Genomic DNA, 10,856 nt, shown 5'->3' with positions numbered 1-10,856 from the left:
ATGAGAGGGCGGCAGGGGGGTCAAAGTCAGAAAGAGATTGGAAGAGGCTACACTGATGATTTCAAAGATGGAGGAAGGGGCCACAAGCCAAGGAACGCAGGCGGCCTGTGGACATGGAAAAGGCAAGGATGAAATTCTCCCCGGAGCCTTGACTGGAGCTGGGCAGATCAATGTAGGACTGGGCAGGACTTCTATGTAACTGGAAGATAACGAACTTCTGTTCTTTGAAGCCACTAGTTTATGGTAATTTGTTACAACAGCAATAGGAAACTAATACAGCTGCCCTTCTGCATCCCCCCTTCACGCCTCCCCGCACCCGCAAACACACATATTGTTTCCAGGTTATTATGACAGAATGGTTCACTATTTGCTAATTCAGTGTTTTCAGCATCTTTACAGAGCATTACTTGGAGAGCAGTGGGAATTGCCTGTTGTACAGGAGCCCAGCCACACCCACGGTCCACGTGCTGTCTGCGCGGTTCTCCTGCTGCTACCGCGAGGCTGAGGAGTTGCCACAGAGACCGTATGGCCCACAAGGCGGAGAACGTTCTCCGTCTGGCCCTCTGCAGGAGTGTCCCGACCCCTGCATTATCGCGCGAGGAAATCAACCCGAGAGTGAAAGCACGGAGGACAGACATTTCCGTTCAATTAAACCGGGACCTAAAATGCCATTTTATTCTGCCACAGGCCAGTTCTCCTATTGCAGACAACTGAGAGGGGCAACTATCGAGGGGCCAAAAGGCTGTTGTGGCGTTCTGTCACTTCTTTAAGCCATATCTGGGGAACAGAACTAATGACTTTTGCTTAATTTGACTGCTCAACTCAGCTCCAGTTTTCCAATGGAATCACTTCTTGTTCAGATGCGCACTCTTGTCTGTGAGGGAGGAGTCTTTGAAGGTAAGGCACTGTGGGTTCAGATCCCAGCTCTATCACTTCCAAGCTGTGCAACCTTACATGAGCAATGGGGATACTAATTATACTTTTTATTATTTGCTGATTACTAAGCGATGATCCTAAGTTGCTTATTAGGATCATCGTTATAAAGCCCCTGATCCAATACTGGCCTCTACAAAGGGTTTAAAATGGAAGTTCTACCCTTTTTAAAAATATATATTTTATTGGGTCGCCATGTTGTCAGTTGCTGCCCGGTCAGGCCCATTCACGCCCGTTCTATCCACCTCCTCCTGCGCAGGGGCGGGTGCGCTGCGGCCCCTGGTGCCACTGGTGCTGGACGGTGGACGTGGAGCGGCCCTTCCTCTGCCGGGAGTCGCTGAACGGCCAGGCCACGAGTGGGCCTCTGGTCGCCGTCATGGGCCTCAATGTCCCTGCCTCTGTCCGTTATTCCCGTACAGACGTCACCATGCCCGACTCCTCTGATGACTGCCGCGCGGATGACTGTCCTCCAAGGAGCGCTCCCCTGTTTGCAGGAAGGGGCTCTCCTCTTTGGTAACTGCAACCAGGACGGTGGCCGCCGCCCACACCCCGAGAGTGCAGCCTCCCAGGCTGTCTCCAGCAGGAGCGCCTGCCGACGTTGGCCATGTCCAAAATCGAAATCCGGTTGTCTGACATCCTGGAGGGCAAGAATATGGCCTTCAAGCGGAGAGGCAAGCTGCTGTTCGTGTGCCACCAAACCCAGAGGAGGTGGGACAGGAGGTCGCGCAGACATGTCCCCCTGAGGGACCCCAGCACGACCTGGAACAAGGGAAGAAGCCCGAGTGGGTCATCCTGATCGGGGTCTGTGCGCATCTCGGCTGCGTGCCCATTGCCAATGCAGGAGATTTCAGTGGATATCACTGCCCTTGCCACGGGCCACTATGACGCCTCTGGCAGGACCGGACGGGGCCTGTGCCCTCAACCTCGCGGCTCCCTACTGTGAGTTCACCAGGATGACATAGTGGTGGCTGGCCAGGCCCCTGCTGGGACGCAGGCTCTGTCATCCTCATGTCTCCTCAGAGAAGGTGCCTGAGAGCAGGTCTTCTGTACTTCAGGGTGTTGATTTGTACGATGTAAGATTTGCTGATAATGTATTTGTAATGTTAATGTGAAGTGATTTTTACAGAGAGGAAGGGAGAGGGATAGAGAGTTAGAAACATCCATGAGAGAGAAACATCGATCAGCTGCCTCCTGCACGCCCCCTATTGGGGATCGAGCCCGAAACCAAGGTACATGCCCTTGACTGGACTCGAACCCGGGACCCTTCCTCAGTCTGAGGGCTGACGCTCTATCCACTGAGCCAAACCGGTCAGGGCAAATTCTACCTTTTTACCAGTAAAATATGGGGTGTGCAAAAGTAGATTTACAATTGTTTGTATGGAAAATAACACAATAATAAATAATAATACAAGAATAAAACTCTGTTTTTCATGTACTCAGAACTGTAAACCTACTTTTGCTCCACCCTGTATAATTTTTTTAAAATTTTTATTTATTGAATTTAGGGAGAGAGAGGAAGGGAGAGAGAGAGAGAGAGAGAGAGAGAGAGAGAGAGAGAGAGAGAGAGAGATCGACATCTATTTGTTGCTCCACCCATTTATTCATTCATTGGTTGATTCTTGTACGTGCCCTGACCAGGGATCTAACCAATAGAACTATTAGCCAGGGCCACCCCTGTGTAATCTTATTAGGTGTTTTATTACCATCTCAGACACACAAATGATGGAATTATAAGGAACCAAGGTTTGTTATTCCTGCCTCTAACAAAGTGGCCAAATTAAATACAGGACACCCAGTTAAATGAATTTCAGATAAACAGAGATGAAGTGTTTTAGTATAACTCTGTCCCAAATATTACCTGGGACATATTTACACTAAAAAAAATTCATTGTTCATCTGAAATTCAAACTGAGCTGGCTGTCCTGTTTATTTTTTTCTTTTTTGTGATAAATCTGATGGCCTTAGTTCTTGCAACATAGGAAGAGCTATTCTCCATATTTGCCTTTCTCCTCAGAAAGAAATTCTAAGAAACAACCAGCGAGGATTTTTTCTCTTTTAGATCCAAACTGGCTTTTACCTGGGTTTCCTGAAGGTCAGCACCTCCCTGTCCGCCCCCCACCCCTGTCCCTCCATCCTTCAACCAGCGAATTGGCTTCAGCAAATACAGAAAAATCCTGCTACAAATACCATTCTGATCCGCAATCCAGACAAGGGGCCCATGCGGTTGGATTTCCTTCCTGTTTATGCATCTTCTATCTAAATGAAGGCGTAATGATACACTTGCTATTCTTGCCATTTTTGCTCTGTTTGATGCTTCGTGATGTGCTCCTCACAAATGGCAGCGAGGAACATTCCTTGTCTGTCAGGAGCGCCTGGAGGCAAAGAGCAGCCTCCATCAGCCCTCAGAAGTAATTAAAAACAATCAACCAAAAATGCAAGGGGCTTTCGACCCGGATTCCAAACTCCACCTACTTAGAGTGGGAGCCAAAGGCCCTGCAAAGATGAGCTATTTACATTTAACTCTTTGATGCACAGGGGCTTCCAGAGGCTCAAACCCACAGAGCTGCCCACAGACATAAACACCTGAGAGCCGGCACAGGAGGATCAGTTTCCTAAGAGACTGGGGGTGTGGTGGGGGTGGGGTGAGGGGAGAGTCCAGCCCTGAACCCTAGACTCTCCCCTCCCCCCCACCTTTGGTTGTTTGCAGATTATTAATTTCTAGCTCCTTAAAAAGGCTTATAGGCAACAATGGAAAAAATGACGATGTAAAATTTTTCTTAAGCGAGCATGGGCGGCATTTTCTGAACAGCAGCAGGTGAAATTAGAGTGAGGGCTCTTGCGGCAGAAGCTCAACAGTTTCAAGTGGTTTTTTGTTTGTTTGTTGTTTGTTTCATGAAAGTCTGTACAAATCTCCAGATACAGAATCATGTGCCACCTCTGCGCTGATGTCCCAAACCGTGCTGATGGCCATTTTCTTTGGGGTGAAAAGAGCTGCGAATCCTGAGAAGGCAACTGGGAACCGCGTTTTCACAGAAAATGCTGCTGGTTGGGCCAGGCACACAAAATTGGGTAAAGAGCAACTTGGGAGCCAGGCATGGAGGACGCCAGAGCCCCCTCGGTGCGCCTCTAAGAGGAAGCGCATGCAGGGCGGCTGTGAGGAGGAGAAAGGCGGGTGGTCTTCGTAGCCGGCTGGAGAGCTGCAATGCCCAGCGCCCGCAGCCGCCCCGACGGGCTCTACACCGGCCTTCCCTGTGGGCTCTACACCGGCCTTCCCTGTGGGCTCTACACTGTGTGAAAGGACGAGGAACTGAAGGGCCGCACAGCATGCCAGGGTCCCACCCAGGGCTCTGCTCATGCTAAAGGCACATGCATTTTTGTTCATTTCCAGTGCAGTCTGCCCCGTCTATTAGTTGGACCTGGTGAAGGTGGGAAGTGGTGGGAACTTCCGGGACATCTGAACGAAAACCCTAGCCACGGAGTGTGGAGACTCAGCCGCTTCCTGTGGTCAAATGCCTAAGCAGATGCCTCATTTTATCATGCCTGGTGCCTTCTCCCTGTCCTGGGTTTGACCTCCCCATACAGCCTCCTGGTGTTCCTTTGGCCGGGCTCCCAGGGAGCTCTTGGCCCCCAGGGTACAGTGACTGTCAGCGGCAGGGTGACGCCAGCCAGAGAAAGGGACACACCCCAAACAAGGCTGCAGGCCCTCCCCCATTTATGCAGAATAAACACAGCCCACCGCTGGTTTCTTCTTCCCCCCATGGGGGCGGGGGGAGGGGGGATTCCATGGGCCAGCATTCCCTGGAATTCCTAAGTCCCGGCTCAGTGGGGGATCGGAGTCCCTCTGCATCTCCCTTTGAGCCTGGGGTCCATCCAAAGTCATGGGGGCGACTCAGCAATTAAAATATCATTCAGACATTTACCCAGATCCCAGTGACAGAACTGACAAAGCACGGGATGGGCAGGGAACCGGCCTGGCTTGGGGAGTGCACAGCAGTGGGTTTCTGTGGAGGGCAGTGTGGCCATAGCTGTTCAGTCGCTAACGCACAGCATTCCCCCCGCCCCCCCACCCCCACACCCCCACCAGAAATGAGCAGATCTGGCTTAGCAGCAGCAGGGGAGTTTTGTTTGTAATAACCAGACTGCGCCCAACCTAAGTGTCCCTTAGAGGCCACTGGTTAAACTGGTTCGTTCACACCGAGGAATATGGATCCAGGCACTGCAGGGAAAGAGCAAGAGAAGGATGTGTACTGTACGCTAACTTCCCATCAAAACGGGAGACGAATAGGTACAGACATGCACGAAAAGGATCCCGAAGGCAATGCCTTTGGGGTAATGACCCAGACCCTGGGGGGATGCGGTGGGGGTGGGGGTGGGGGTGATGGAGATGATGTGGGGGAGAAACTTTTCGCTGTTTGTGTTTGGAAAAAATGTTTACTATGTGCATTATTGTTTTGTTAACATGAAATTGAATCTCAAAACACTGATATGCCACCTAATTCCACTCTGTTTTCTGTTTGACGATGGATTTATCCCGCAGACCAGATCAGCTTGGACATCATCGCCCCATCCAAGGTACCGTCTGCATTTTATTACAGCTGGTAGTTCCATTTAATCCAGTGGTTCTCAACCTTCCTAATGCCGCGACCCTTTAATACAGTTCCTCATGTTGTGGTGACCCCCAATTTCATTGTTACAAATTGGACATAATTAAAGCATAGTGATTAGTCACAAAAACAATATGTAATTATATATGTGTTTTCCCATGGTCTTAGGCGACCCCTGTGAAAGGGTCATTCGACCCCCAAAGGGGTTGAAACCCACGGGTTGAGAACCGCTGATTTAATCAGTTACACAATGTCATTTGCTGTCATTTGCTGTGTCCAGTGTTGCTTCCAAGTCTGGCTTTGGGACCTCAGGGTCATCAGTGCTCAGCTTAACTGGGAAAGGGGCTTTGGCTCCAGGGAAGACAGCGAAGATGAAATCGTTTCTAATTGTGGCTGTAAAAAGGGGACTTCAGTCCTAGCTGGTTTGGCTCAGTGGATAGAGCATCAGCTTGCGGACTAAAGGGTCCCAGGTTCAATTCCTGTCAAGGCACATGCCGGGGTTGTGGGCTCCATCCCCAGTAGGGGGTATGCAGGAGGCAGCCAATCAATGATTCTCTCTCATCATTGATGTTTCTATCTCTCTATCCTTCTCCCTTCCTCTCTGAAATCAATAAAAATGTATTTTTTTAAAAATAAAAATATTTTAAAAAAGGGACTTCACTGATGGAAGGAAAGGGCGGATTAAAGATCAGAGACACCCCTTTCCCTGGGTGACCCCAAAAGTTCTTCAAAGAAAAAGGAGGTTTCTGGGTTGGAAAGGGTAAGAGTTTAAGTGTATATTCACATTGACAAAGGCTACATTATGGTCTAGGCTTAATTCTAGCTCCAAATATAGAATATATGAGATATAGCAGCCTTTACCCATGAAATAACAATGATTCATCTTAATGAGATAATTGGAAGAATGTATACAAATAGCGTATACAAATATATTCATAATAATATTGTTTTTAAAGAGGAAAAAAATGGAAATAGCCTAAATGCCCATCGGCGGGGGATTGCTTAAATAAAAAAGGGGAACTCCATGCTGGAAGTGGTAGGCAACCATTTAATAGCTGAATGTACATCAATACTATTGACATGAAAAATGTCAGTGAGGGTAGGTTGGATTGGGTTGTGAAATACCATGTATGCTATGATCCCTCTAATGTAAAAGCAGGACTGTGTGACACATGTTATGTGATGTGTCGTATAGTCTTACAGAAAGAACTCTCTCTCTCTCTCTCTCTCTCTCTCTCTCTCTCTCACACACACACACACACACACACATACACACACGTCTGGATTGGGGTGGAAGGATTATTTTCTTTTGCCCTGTTAGTATGGTATAAGTTTTTCTTTTTTACTGCAAGAGAAAGGAGGTGAAGGAGATAGTCCAGGCTGCTGGAAGCGCTTGCCTAGAGGAGGTGGGGCTGCTGGTGGGAGGAGGGCAACTGTATACAGTTCTATATTCATTCAGTAATTCATTAATTGCACAAGTACTCACTGCGTGCCTATTATGTGCCTAAAAGACCCAGGTGAAGCTTTGTGTAAACCCTAGGAACTGAAAAGACAACGTCTGCAAACTCATTCACAAGGACCCATTTACTCCAAGGGCTGGTGAGCCAGGGCACCCGCACTAAACTGCCAGCTTCGGAGTCAAAAGTGGCCGAATTCTGGCAAAGTCATGTGATTCAACTTAATCCGTGGAGCATGATTTTGAAATATCAGATATCCAGTTCTCTTTCACTCTTCCCTCCTCCTCCCTCCTCCTCCAAAATAGTTGGGGCGGCTGCTTTGTGGTGCTCTTGGCGGGGCCACGCCTGCTTATGGGGAAACGCACAAGTGCCTGGAGAGCAGCCAAGTGCAGGGCCCTGGGACTCGTTGTCCGCATTACTCTTGTAATTAAGAGAGCAGTTTTTGGGAAAACGTGGAAAACCACCCTTCCCAGGCCGCATGGGGCGATTCACAGCTGCCAATCACACGCTGGTGCGGGTCTGAGCCAGTCTGGATAGACCGGCCCGGGCGCAGGGCTGGTGTCCGCGGTTCTGCGACGGTCCATCTGCCGCGAGAGGGCCTCCATCCCTCCAGCCCCTGACCTCCAATCTGTCACTCTCTGGCTGAAAGGCGACCGCGGAAAGGGGCGCCTCCCGCTCCGCCTATTCAGAGCGTGAATGCAAAGTGGTCCAAGTTGACCCGCCGCCAGTCTCCGTGGCTCCAAGTCGGCGAGGCACCCTACAGTTTACACAGCCAGGCCTCAATGCAGCCTCGAGGCGCCCCATTCAGGAGAGCCTGCATGCAAAAGAGCCGGCCATTAGATCATCGTAATTATCCCATTGACATCGCCCGGGGCCCCAGTGGGGGCCGGGAGCCCATCAAACGCGTCTCTAATGAGGCGCTCTGGGCCCTTTGTGCGCGCCGCGCCCCCTCGCACGCTGCCTCTCCGGCCGCAGACAGGCGGTCCCTTTCAGGCGCATTCACTCCCCCTGACCCCCGACCCCCAGGGTTATGACATCAGCAGCCCTGATTTGTGATCATTTTTATTGGCACACACTCAACGCTTGTTTCCTGTGTTTCCCTCCGCCCTCCCACCCCCACCCCCGCTTCTCTCCTCCCCCTCTTCAGCTAAACTTATTGGAATCTAATAGGCATATGCCGGGCACCACAAAGTGAGCCCGCAGCGTTCTCACAGAGGACCCGGCCATTGTGCCAATAACGACAACCAGAGACTCATTATCTAGGTGCACGGACCGCTAATCGCTGCCACGCTCGACAATCCCCAGCAGATGTCCACTACTTTATGAGTTTTAATTAAAATGTTCTACTTATTTTTATCAATGCACCCCCCCCCCAAATTAAAAAGATGTTACTCCCTCGTAGTGTTTTGCTAATTCCTCCTTCATCAGGGCGATTAAAAGACTCTTATTTGGAACTAATGGGGGGGCGGGGAGTCTCTTCTTTCCTTTTAAAGTGCTGCTGTTAAATTATTTTTTTAAAGAATTCATTGAACTCGGCATTTAAAAAGATTCTGTTTTCTTATGTCACAACAACTCCATATAGCAGTGGGACTGTGTACATTTCCTCCTGCTGATGCCAAAGATGGCAATTTGCACGAATTCCTTAATTTCAAACATGGTTTGACAGCAAAATCCGACTTAGCGTTTTCAGTTCGTGTCCTTCCAAGCTGTTTGACTCAGTGAAGGGCCTTATTGTTGCTTCGTGACTCCAAGTTTATGAAAGATCCACTTAAAACAGAGCCTTTCGGGCTTTTCAAAGCACAAACTTGATGCTACCCACAAAGCTTCTTCAGCACATATGGTTCTTAATGCAATTTTGTTTAACCGCAATCATAATTTAATTGCCATAAAACTGAAATGAAAGGACGTTACAAACAAGCCTTTGAGTTGAGTGTCAGTTAAAATAACCATTTGCTGAAGAGGCCAGAACTTAAAGGAGAAAATGGCACCAAAATTCAAAAGACAAAAGAATTTATATTTTCAAAAGGTGACTCATAATCTGTGATTGCAAAACCTTAGCCTTCATGTGAAACAATATCGCAAGTCCAGGGGTACTGCTCTTGTGTTAAGCCCTTGGTCCTGACTGAAAATTAATTAATTTTCAGGAAGACATCTCAATCAGGAGAATATAAAGTGCACTCTGAAAGTCACGGATAACAATTTCCAGTTGTTAAAAATCACTACCAATCATTGCAGGAAGTGAAAAGTAAAGGGATAGGAAACTTTTCATTACAATCAAAAAACATAATAATAACCAGCCTCAGATAATGTCTCCATTAACAAGATTCTTGGGTTCTAATATAAAGAATCTTTTTTCGTAGCCACAAAATCATTTTACCTTCTAATTATGAGTTGGTTTAAGTCCTGCAAGTTTTTCAGAGCCCTCGTCTTAGTTGTGCAACCTGAGACTTTGCAATCCGCTGCTCTGCAGATGTCTGCCATTACCAGCTGCCTCCCGACCCTTGCTAAGAGCTCCTAACTTTCCAAGTCTCTCTCCTGTGGCCCATCTCCATCCACAGTCACTTCAAAAAGGGACACAGCGTGTCACCCGCCTCCCCACATGAAAACAAAACAGTGGCCACAGCCCGAATGAATGAAATTAGATAGCTTTAACTCACACGCACGCACATCACTACGTTCGCTATCACAACCCACAACAAATGATGAGTTTTCCTGTCCTCCAACATCCAATTTTCATTTGCCGCAATTTAAAATCCGGCGCTGAGTCCCACTGGAGGGGTGAGCACTGGCATGCCCGGTCTAGTCTTAGAGTCTTTACCATTCCTAACTTTTCATACCACAACCAGGTTAGGAGAGAGATCAAATCTGACCATTACAAACACCACTATGACTTCCAAAACTACAATCACAGGGGAACACCCAGCCCAGCCCTGCCCTTTGCAGACCCTTGTGGCAGGTTCCCAGCCAGATGTGGCCCCGGACTTCAAGGAGGTGTCGTCACATCTTCGTTATGGGGGCTCAAGGATTAAGAGGTTGAAATGGAAACCGGGTGCCCTGCCACGATTCGGTTTATACAAAATCCACAGGCATATTGGAGCCGTTAGAAAGGAAACCTCGGAACGGTAAATATTTAGCCATCCAACCCCTCGGCAGGTCCTCAGAGAGCAGGCTTTCTCGGTGGCACCCTAGCGCCCGCGGAGCCCCTCGGGCAGCCCACCTGCTCACTCCCAGGCAAGACGCTCAAGTTCAAGCCTACAAGATGCTGTGGAACAACACTGTCCAACAGAAACACAGCAAGAGCCACAAATGGGAGCCACATGTGTGATTTTAAGTTTTCCAATAGCCATATTTTAAAGAGCTGGGTGAAATTAATTTGAACAATATATTTAATTTAACCCAATATACCCAAAATACTATCATTGCAACATGTCCCCAAGATAAAGATGCATTAATGGGGTATTTTATGTTCTTTTTTGGTACTAAGCCTTTGAAATCAGTGCGTATTTTACCTTGCACTTAGGACAGGCCACATTTCATGTGCTGAAGAGGCACGTGGGGCTAAGGGCTGCCGCAGTGGCAAGTGACAGGTGGCATGGGGATCTCACTGCCCAGGCTTGGACCCCAGCGTGGCCACCTCCATACTGAGACCCTGGCAAGCCACTCGGCTTTCTGAGCCTCAGTTCCGGCCACTGCTCAGCATGTCTGTGTGACTGTGAGTGTGGGAAGGGGACGATGAGAATGGTACCGACCTCACAGCGTCAGCTTGAGGATGAAAGCAGAGATTCCTTAGGACACGATGCTGGGCTCATTCCGTTCCCAATAAATTCTTCTGCAGATTCAACACGTATTTAATGAGCATGTA

General features: G+C 48.7%; 1 pseudogene; it reads left to right on the top strand.

The window, feature by feature from the left end:
• The first annotated feature begins 1,128 nt into the window (after positions 1–1,128).
• On the top strand, positions 1,129–1,876 carry LOC118662506 (annotated as a pseudogene).
• The last annotated feature ends 8,980 nt before the right edge of the window (positions 1,877–10,856 follow it).

This window comes from Myotis myotis, unplaced genomic scaffold, assembly GCF_014108235.1.
Source record: "Myotis myotis isolate mMyoMyo1 unplaced genomic scaffold, mMyoMyo1.p scaffold_m19_p_9, whole genome shotgun sequence".
Taxonomy (NCBI): Eukaryota; Metazoa; Chordata; class Mammalia; order Chiroptera; family Vespertilionidae; genus Myotis; species Myotis myotis.
This window is presented reverse-complemented; position numbering and strand designations above follow the sequence as displayed.